We start from the raw sequence: 9,289 nt of genomic DNA, 5'->3' as shown, positions 1-9,289 counted from the left end.
TCTGGGTTACTGTGCATGTCTGAATAGGGATTTATACAACAGGTCTTCCAACATGGAGGAGAACCATTGATCCACTTAAGCACTGAAATCATCCTTTATAAATGGTCGAGACTCTAAATACAGAACCACTAACTTTGTGTGTGAATACTGAGTGGCAACGCGTCACGAGAACAATGGCAGTGCCATTCTATTCAGATGTTTGAGTGTTTGATTTTCAATTTTCCTTTCAATTCTTTTTATCTTTCCAATTAAAAATACATAACAGCTATTTAATAATACCTGGGCTGTTTTTTTCATCAAAGTGTCTTTCTTAAATTAGGACAGGACTGTTCTCTTTTCCAAACTACTGTTAAAAGCACATTGAAACTCGTTTGGCTCGGATGTGGTTTAAACCACCTGAAAGCTTTGAGTGCTGATGAGCGATGACATCACAACAAGGGGATATTGCATGAACCTGGTGGCAAAATTACCAAGAAGAAGAGGTCTCTATTTTTTTTATTTTTATTTTAAGGCTCATCATAACGGCCAATAAGCCACTTTAAGAATGATAACAGTTTATATCCACAGATCAACTAAAACCAGCTTCCAAATGTATGTAGGCCACCCTTGTGCCGCCAAAGAGCTCTGATGTGTCGAGGCATGAAGCCCTAAGAGCTCTGAAGCTGTCCTGGGATATCTGGCACCAAAGCATTATCAGCAGAGTCTTAGTGGATCACATCAGTGAGCCTTGGACACCAGTGACCCTGCTCCCAGTTCACCAGTTGTCCTTCCTTAGAGCACTTTTGGTAGTTACTGAGCACCAATACCACATACTGGGAAAATCCCACAAGAGATGTTCTGACCCAGCTGTCCAGTCGTCACAGTTTAGACTTTATGCTAATGCCTATTTTTCCTGCTTCCAATGCATCAACTTCAGGAACTGACTGCTCACTTCCTACCGAAGATGTAGATCCCACCACTTGACAGGAACCACTGGAACCAGATAATCAGCGCTGTCCACTTCACCGGTCAGTGATTTTTATGTTATAGATGGCAACACTAAACCTAAAGGTCCTGTTCTGCTTTGTTCAAACCAAAAACTAGAACACATTTAAGCACAGATGTTGTCACAGGGCAGCTTTACAGAGATTCAGGTCCGAGCCCAAACTTTTAAGCCAGTCAGTGGTGACAGTGGTAAGGAAAATCTCCATAACAGGTGCTGGTCATAAAATTAGAATATCATGAAAAAGTTGATTTATTTCAGTAATTCCATTCAAAAAGTGAAACCTGTATGTTATATTCATTCATTACACACAGACTGATATTTTAAGTGTTTATTTCTTTTAATTTTGATAGTTAATATCAGTCTGTGTGTAATGAATATAATATACAGGTTTCACTTTTTGAATGGAATTACTGAAATAAATCAACTTTTTCATGATATTCTAATTTTATGACCAGCACCTGTAGGGCGAGAGGGAGAAACCTTTAGAGGTAAACAGAGCATTATTATATTTGTAATAGAGCAGTATTTACATTTATTCATATGTGCAAACCTGAAATCTAGCTGTACTTTTATAAGTGATGTAGCTCACTATTAAGGGAGTAAGGAGGTATTTGAGATTCAGCCAGAAACAGGCATGCGTTGTGAAGTCAGCGTTTTTATTAAGATTTGACATGAAGATTTTTCTAAAATTTACACTGAAAATTAACATGCCTCCTGGATGATGCAATCATAAGTGGCCAGCACAAGGTATAGATGTGAATGGGGTACAGTGCGTCCTTAGGATCCAATGCGATCACCCAAACCACGTTTGGAGGTGGTCAGAGATGCTTATGACCACATTATTCTTGCATTGTATACCCCAAAGCGCCTCGATGCATCCCTAACAGCAAAGCACTGCCCGCATCAGCCGCGTCTCTGCCCCAGCCACACAATATGTAACAACCATCCGCACAACTTAGCTGAGCATGCTACGATAACAAGGCCTTATCAAGGACACATCATGACACAGCAAGGTTCCTCTAAGCTCCACCCCTCACCTGATGCAGATCACAAGTTTTCCAGACCCGTTTGCGCTCTGTCTGTGTGAAGTCTGGATTATTCCACCTGAATGCTGAGCTGTGGTTGCTGGTTTCTCCGCCTTGACCCTTTGCTTTGTTTATTTTGTGCTTTGATTTTTGGATTTGCCTGTGGTAAACCTGCCTGCTTGCCTCTTCCAACACATGCCTGTTCCCTGGAAGGTGAATATTAGTTCAGCCCTAATAAGGCCTTTATGCAAACCCTGCTTCACCCCACGCATTACAAGGGCAAAGATGGTACACTCTGACTCAGACCTTAGACATGGCATAAAAAATCAATCAGTTTGCACTGAGTGAAGTGGTTTTCTCCAACCCCAATGTAACCTTCCTAAACTAGTAGAACAAAGTTAGTCTCTGGTTTTCATTTTGCTTTCCAGACCAGTCCAGAGCACTGCTCTGTCGGTCTTACCGGAATAAATATGGTACCCCTTTTAAAAAATCCCTGACCTGGGTCTATGTTTCTAGGAAATCCTTGGTATTAAACCAACTGGTAAATGCGGAGCTTCTTTAAGCATTAGTGGTGTAATATGCCAGCACTATGACCCAGGGGTTGTGAGTGTAAATCTTGAGCCATACTGCTTTGCTATCAGTGGCCAGAGTCAGAGAGAGCACAATTGGCTGTGGGTAAATGGCACTATCTCCCCTCAAGCGATGTTGGTGGGTACAAGAGTCTGTTAGCTGGAGACCTGGCACTCATGGGACCCGGCACTTTTCTCCAAACATGAAGGCTGCCCGGCAATTCATAAAGAGGCGGTGGCTGGCTTCACATGTATCGGAGGAGACGAGTGTTAAGTCCTTATCCTCCTGGGGAGCTACAGACTGGTGGGATAATTGGCAGTAAAAATAGCTTGGAGCTTCATTTTATATGAAGAAAATCACATACACACACACGTATTTAGGGAACATAAAGTTAAATTGTAAGTGTGTATGCCTGATATACCAGCTACTATGCTTAAGTGAGTACACTAAAATAAAAATGAAGGTGCTAGAAATTGTTCTTTAAGAGATGCCATAGAAGAACTGTGGTTGGTTCCATAAAGAACCATGTTTGTAAAGGAGATGTAAGTAGATATGAAGTACCTTTTAAATTGGTAGAGAATTATTACATGACATTAAGGTTCTTTAAACCTCCAAGCTTCTTTACAACTGTTTTGTTGTTTGCCAGTTTAAAGGAGCTTCAGCCTCACATTACAAAGGGCCTTTACATTAGATGCTTTAATAGGTTCTTCACACACACACACACACACACACACACACACACACACACACACACACACACACACACATAAAAGTGTTTTTTTTCTATGGAACCGCTCCAGGGAACCCTTTGTAGCACCTTCATTTGTAAGAGTGTAGCCACTTTAGTTCATTAAAATGTAATAAAGAGACACATCCACGCATCTTCAGGGTTTGCAGAGTTTCAAGTCCGGCTGTGAGTCCACGGGACGGTGCTGAAAGCTGAGCTGTTGGCTGCCCACATCTCTCTAAAGAATACGAGAACTTGGCGTCCGCGGCCCACTGAAGCACCAGCACAGTCCCACAAGCCTCACCCTCCCCTGCGGGAAAAAAATGAGGTCAAGTGGTCCCATGCTGCTCGAATCATCTGCTTGGGAGTGGTAAGACCTTTTTTATTTTTTTTATTTGGAAGTTTATTTCATGCTCAGATTAAATATCCCGATCCGCAGTCTTTCCACTCTCTTAAACCCTCATGGGACTGAGATGCTAACATGAGGCTGATTAAATAGTCATCTTGAAAGACTGACCTTGTATCTCTTTTTTTTTTTTTTTAATGGATGCCATTTTTGATGGGTTTGGCAACACAGAAGAGATCCCTTCTCAAAATCGCACAAAGAGATGGGGTGTTTTTTTCCCTTTTCTCCACCCTTGAAAGGAGAAGAAGCGGAAAATGATGAAAAAGCTGAATTAATTAGCGTCTTTAATTACCAGTTATCCAAGATGTATTCTCCGTGGGTGTAATTAACAACTATTTATTTGGACACAGTTTTCTCTTGAAGGAGGCAATGTTGCTAATTGGAATTATATTTATGTGTGCTTTTCCAGCTCCAAAACGCCATGAGAAAGTTGCCGTCTCCAATTACAGATTTAAAAGATAACATTACAAAGCGTTTAATGGTTTTGTAAATGGAATACCACTTAAAAGACCACTAGAAAAGTGAATCGTGGAGATAGGCCCACAGGGGGGAGAAGTGATTCAGTTGCCTCTATCTAGTTCAAGAACCTGTCAACCTCATTCAACAGAAGAAAGAAGGCAGGGTGAATGCTTCTGCATGAGGTTCTACCATAAAATTAGCTATGCTGGATTTGTGAGTCACACTTTATCAGCCGCTGCTCCTCAGTTTTTGACTTTGCTTCATTAATTTCCTCATTTTAAAATACTCTGAAGTCAAAAACAGAGGTGTTATTTAACAGAGGTACAGATGCAGTCCAGCCTGGTTGCGGAAATCCACCAGTGGAAATCCAATCCTGCTGATTTCTAGAATGTAAAGTGGTGCACATGAGCTCTTGCTGTCTCTATCATTACATGGGGCAGAGCTAAGATCACTCTTATAGGTCACTAAGTGCACTAGGTTGGGTTCTAAAGCATCTCTTTGAACAACTCTGTATCTCGTAGTCTACTAAATGTGTCTGTCGAAACAGTCAAAAACACTTGTAAGGTCTCAGATATGAGGTTTTATTCTCTAAACCTGGGTGGATTGAGCCTCAGTTAGCTGGATGGTCCTGGCCACACATCACTGTGGTAATTTGGTTGGACTGCTGTCAAGTCCAACTGCCTTTCACTTGAGCGGATAATTGCTTGGTTCATTCCTGGTTTCACTAATAAACGCAGAAGGTTTTGCCACTCAGTCCGACTAAAGGGGCGTGTTCCAGCGGGAACGTGGCGTCCATGCATACACTCTATTATGAAGAAGAAAAGCTGTTGTATGGTTCCAGAGAAAGGTTCCACAGTTAGAATCGCAGCGCTCATCGTTCTGAGATTTGTGTTTGAAGTATTGGTCTTTTATTCAGCGTGATCCACGGTGAACAGAAAGAACCTGCCAAGCTCATTCACTCACTAACAGAACAAGAAGGCAGGGTGAATGCTCCAGCATGAGGTTCTACTACGCTGAATTTGTCTATGCTGGAGTCACTCTTCAACAGCTGCTGCTCTTCAGTTTCCAACTCTGCTGCATAAATTTCCTCATTTTAAAATACTCTGAAGTCAAAAACAGAGGTGTTATTTTGGAGGTACACATGCAGTCCAGCCTGATTGCGGAAATCCACCAGTGGAAACGCAATCCTGCTGATTTATAGAACGTAAAATGAAAATGTAATTTGATGAAATGGTGCACATGAGCGCTTGCTGTGAGAACGATCTCTCTATCGTAACGCGGGGCAGAGCTAAGATCACTCTTATAGATCAAAGCGCACTAGGTCGAGTTCTAAAGCATCTCTTTGAACAACTCTCCGGGCCGCTTATGGGCCTGAACTACACACCATTTTATGTGATCGTCAATAATGCAGCAGCTGCAGTGGCGGCTTGCTCATCCTTTATGTAATTGGATATGGAAGTATACAAACAACAAAGTGTTGCTATCTTTTCTACATGTCATCTTCTAGGGATGTAACAATATACAGGTTTGATACGATGTTTGATTCTTAGATCAAGGTTAGCTTTAGTATTTTTTGACTATGAAACTCACTGCTGATGAGACTGCACTACTTTATGCTATCTGTATTTATGCTACTCAGATAAACTGTATTGTATCCCACTATATTAAATTACATTGTATTAAATCAGATCATATTACATGGCATTACATCCTACATAATTGGATCATATCACATCATATTGTATGTGACTTCACATGTCATATCATATAACATCATATATTATATCTTGTCATACCATATTGTATCACATTGTCTCATATTACACTGCACAGATCACATCTTATGGTGTTGTATTACATTACATCACATTGCTTTTTATGACATCATATTGTATACATATCACATAGGACCACATCATATTGTATTGTTTCATTGTATCACATCGTATCATATTACATCACATAATATCACATTGTTTTACATTGCAACGTATCGTATTACATTGTATCTCATACCATATTGTATCACATTGTATTTTATTCAATCACATTGTATTTTATCACATATCACATTGTTGTATTGCATTGCATCATATAACATCATATCACATTGTATCATATTGCATCTCAACACGTTACATTGCATATTATATCATATTACATCATATTGTATAGTATCACATTACATTATCACACTGGTGTATTGCTTTGCATCATTACATCATATTACGTTGTATTATAAACAGATGGTATTGCATCACATTCAATCACATTGTATGACATTGCATCATATCACATAAGATCGCATTGTATTGTAATGTATCACATTTTTGGATGACACGGTATCATGTTACATCATCACGTTGTATTATATTGCATCACAACACATTATATTGTATCACGCCATATCATATCACATTGCATTGTATGACATCATATTGTATACCATTATATAGAATAATATTGCATAATATTACATCACATATTACACTGTTATATTACATTGCATCACATTACAGTGTAACACGTTGTGTACCATATTGCATCGTATTGTATTTCAGATCATGTCACACTAAATTGTATCATCAGTACTGTACCAATACTTGCAAATTAAATCTGGGATTTTTTTTAAACTACAGAAATTATGTTCATCCTTTTGTGTCAGACAATGCAAGTGGAATTTCACTATATTTATTCAGAAATTATTCAGAAAAATCATATATTCTTAACTAAAGGTAATAATGAGAAAGTGGACCTCACTTGCTGTCATATTGCTGGTATGCATGTGACATCACCGGCAGCGGAAGTCACTGCCAAAACACCTACTGAGTGGTAAAAAGATTGAATGGCAGCATTAGAATTGAGTGTAAATGCCACTGAAACATAAAATGGCAAAGAGCTGTTGTGTGACTGACTGTACAAACAGATTCAGCCGGAATTCAGAGCTCTCCTTTAACAGACTGCTGAAAGCTCAAGCAAAGAGAAACGAAAGGATTACTGGAATTCTGGAGTCCAGGAACTAAAACGAGTGTGGGAGCTCACGTAGTTGTGAAGTAACGCTCTGAAAACAGGTGGGGTTAAAAACAAGCCCAGCAAGTTGTGAATTTAGCAACATGCTAAGTGCGATTAAAAGGGTAAGCAAGCAAAACCTGGATGAAGCAGTCTACTAAATGAGCCTGAAAATGACAGAAAACACTCCTAAGGTCCTTCACTTTTATCCTCTAGATGGGTGTGATTTGAGCCTCAGTTAGCTGGACGTTCCTGGCTACACATCGCTGTCCATGGACCGTTGGTTCTTTGGTCATTTGGATGGACTACTGTCGAGTCCAACTGCCTTTAACTTGAGGAGATAGTCTCTTGGTTTGAGGTTTTCCCTAATAAATGCTGAAGCCATTCTGCAGAAGGTTTTTCCACTCAGTCCGAATAAAGGGACGTGTTCCAGCGGGAACCTGATGTCAATGCATCCACTCTATTATGAAGAAGGAAATAGAAGAAATGTTGCTTCATGGTTCCAGAAAAGGTTCCACAGTTAGAATCGCAGCCGCTCATTGTTCTGAAATTTGTGTGTGAAGTATTGGTCTTTTATTCAATGTGATCCACGGAGAACGGCCTCCACAGAGAACAGCTGCTCTCGTGTCCCACATGAATACACAATAAGAGGTCATGGAAATTCTTTTTTTTTTTTTTTTTTTTTTTTTTGCTCAGATTTGGTCAGGGTTACGATAAGAGGAGCGTTCCGCTAGGACTTCACCTGTCTTTGACTGAGTTCCTGCACAAGTTGTCATGGTTTTTTGCACCCCCGCCCCCTTTTTTTTTTCTGAGCATCCTGAGCATCTTTTTTTTCCTTGTTAACTTTGAACTTGAACTAGGTGGCCCCAATTCCGAGCGAGCGCAAGAAGAATTTTCAGGCCATTAAAGAAAGCCTGCTAAAGCCGCAGCATGTCTGAGTTCTGAAAAAGCACTGCCACTGGGACGGAAAAGCATCGACATGTTGACAACCAAATCTTTAATTAAACATAATATGGAAATAAGTATGACATTGCAGAGTATCTCGTAATCACAGCGCCTGTTAAACTCGGAATAAATCCATTTACCAAAAAAATAATAATCAGACTTTCTCCTCCAAAGTTGCTTCTTTTTTTCTTTGTCTCTCTGTTCTGTTTCCCCAAGTCTTTTTTTTTTTTTTTTTTGTTCCCGCGCTTTGAACGCTTATCGTCCCATCTCATCTGTTGCTCTGATAAGTTGGAAGCTTTGCTGTGATGAAACTTTAGGCTTTAATGAGAAGCTGTGCGCAGACAAGATAGCAGGTTCCATTAGCACATCACCATACAAATTGCTATTTCTTTGCTTAACAAACACAATCAGAGAAACTGGCGGTTTTGAAAGAGATGGGTGGGAGGGAGGGGGGGAAAAAAGGACGGAGTAGAATTGGCAAAAGAGTTGGATTCCATTGAATCTCTGACAGGGCTTTATATTTTATGTATGGGGTTTCATAAAGTACCCAGCTATCTGACAGCTTATGATTAATTGTGGCTAATTGGGGAGAACTGAAGAGGTTTTCGTTTAAGGCCTTGTTAAAAAGTGGCGAGGACATGCACGCTGTAGATGCAATCAATTTCTAATTTTTTTTCCCCCACGCTCTTCCTCCCCTCCTTCCTGCCTCTGCTTCAAAGAACCTGACATCTCTAACAATAGTTTCTGCTTTCACTTTCGGATCACCATTTCCATAACAGCTTTGCTCTCCTCCGCTTGTTTAGTTTGCACCATTCTTCTTATCCTTTTTGGTACCATCTCTGCCTTCTTATATTTTGTACTGTAAAGAAGCCAGGTTGTGTCCATTTTTGTTCAGTGTAAAGTGTTGAGGGCAGTTAGCAACTTACAAGAACAGCAATCTGTCTCTTATACACTAGAAGTCCAAATGTTTGTGGACACCCCTTCTAAAAAATGCATTCAGCTACTTTAACCTGCATCTGTTGCTGATGTACATGTGCATATGCGCGCACACACACACACACACACACACACACACAGACAGCTCGTCTAGTCCCTGTAGAATCTCTCTGAAGCAGACATCTCATGAACCTATTGGCACCATGCTGCCTAATGCCACAGCTCAG

The sequence above is a fragment of the Salminus brasiliensis genome, chromosome 25, assembly GCF_030463535.1.
Source record: "Salminus brasiliensis chromosome 25, fSalBra1.hap2, whole genome shotgun sequence".
NCBI lineage: Eukaryota > Metazoa > Chordata > Actinopteri > Characiformes > Bryconidae > Salminus > Salminus brasiliensis.
Note: the sequence above shows the minus strand (reverse complement) of the source record.